The sequence below is a fragment of the Pinus tabuliformis genome, chromosome 3_1, assembly GCF_031772625.1.
Source record: "Pinus tabuliformis cultivar Carrire ecotype Pingquan chromosome 3_1, CPIR1, whole genome shotgun sequence".
In the NCBI taxonomy this organism is placed as follows: Eukaryota; Viridiplantae; Streptophyta; class Pinopsida; order Pinales; family Pinaceae; genus Pinus; species Pinus tabuliformis.
The window spans coordinates 475,875,429-475,877,426 of NC_142301.1; positions in this window are offsets into that span (position 1 = coordinate 475,875,429).

Sequence of the window (1,998 nt, forward strand, 5' to 3'; positions counted from 1 at the left end):
TTGAATTCTCCCACTTAGGGATATCCTTTGAATCTTTCTATTTGTAGTGATAGTTGAGCGATCTGTTCTTCTTTTGATTTGCTCAACTATTCATTTAATGATCGCAACTTACACAATGCTTGGGATAGTTCCTATTGTTTCTGAATTGCATGTTGATCAATTCTTTGTTTTTCTTTGAGCAATTGTTCATTCCATTGATCATTTGATTGTTTCTGGGCTACTAACTGTTGTTCCAACTGCTCCATCTTTTGCTGCTTCTCTTGTGCCTGTGCTTCCAGTAAAATGATTGTTTGGTCCTTTTCCTTGAGAAAGTTACTTACCTCTGATGCTTTGTCCATGGTAGATGTTGTGTATGCTCTAGCATACTGAGAGAGTTTAGTGAGATCTTTAGAAGGATTGACTTCCTCTCGCCATACCATGTTTTTATCTCCATTTGTGAAGTTAAAAAAGGAGATTGATCAATTTTCCTCTTTTTCCTTTGCCTCTTGATTACAGCCATATGCTTAGGGCTGTAGAAGACATCCAAGGGTGGTATTTCTTCTATATGTAACACAATTTCATCAGTTGGATTCTCAGGGATTATTTCAGAACTGTATTGATTAGTGATTTCTGACCAGTTTTCACCTCAGGTGTGTTGAATCCTTGTAGACTTTCAGTATTGTTAATGATCGAATCAAATTGTTGCCATTATTTGAGCAGTTTGGGATCAACATAGAGGCTTGTGCCACTGATTTCGCCACTGTTTTCTTTTCCTTTCTCCTACTCTTGCAATTTTTCTTTTTTCAGGGATCTTCTCCTCTACAGGAGTCTTGTCGGCAGCTTTCTATTCAGTTTGACTTGATTGCTGGACTGTAGGGGTTGTAGCTAATAGGTCCAAAGGCAGAGTTTGCAACCTCTGGGCTCTGAGCCTATTGAACATTTCTAAACCTTATTCTCCATATTTTATCCTAGCCAATCCTTTAACCTGTAAAAATATTTAGGTTGAAGCAAATAAATCATCAAAGACATCTGCTTCATGATCGAATTTGGAAAGTTTAGCTTGAGCGGTGACATTATGAGCAACCTTGTTTGGGTCATATTGCCTGTTAGGAATGGTGGAAAGATTCAACATCTGAATCTTTTCTGCTTCTTTTTCTGCATGCTTGTAGTCATGTAAGGTGAAAATGCCACATCGGAGGGGGAAAATAGGCCACATCTGTTTCTTAGAATCCCTAAGGGTTCTTGATGTCCCTTCAATAGTTATCTGATATGCCAATTCCCGTGTTAACAATTTATCGGGCACATACAAAGGGAGAACATGGGGTTTAGTTAGACTGCCAAAAAGGCTCGCATAGGTAAATTTCTCCTCCCCAAACTAGCTACCTACTACTGTCAGATCAATTGCTGCATCCTGGGATATCTTGGGAGTAGGCTTATTGAAAATAGAATGATATACAGGTGAAACAAAACCGTTACAAATTCTGTACAGGTGATTTTTATAGTGTGTCTTCCACAACTATTTGTGATGAATATGAATTGGGTTAGGATCATGGGAAGTCCACTTCCATCCGAGTATCGGGAATTCAGAATTAAAAAAAATAATGTCCATCATATATGCACTGTAGTAGAAATGGGGAATGATCCGGGTAGTTGTGTATGCTTGTCTTTTGTATTCTAATATCTCTATGGCTAATCTATCAGACAAAATATTTTCCCAATCCATAACACAACCATTAATCACTACTTCCATTAACGGGACCATCTCTATAGTGAATTTAGTAGAATCATGTTGTCCCCACAATCTACACATCATAGCTCTAGCATAGCAGTAAGGAGAAGATAATGAGTCGACAAAGTACTTATCCGATGACTCTTGCTTGTGTTTTTGTGGGAAATGCCTCCATTGCTTGATTGGGTTCGACTCCAAGTCATTTTCATTTGCAAATGCTTCCAGGAATGCGTTGTTGTAGCACTTCTCGGGCTCCAGTAGATGGTACATTTGCCTGAGATCTTCAGGCT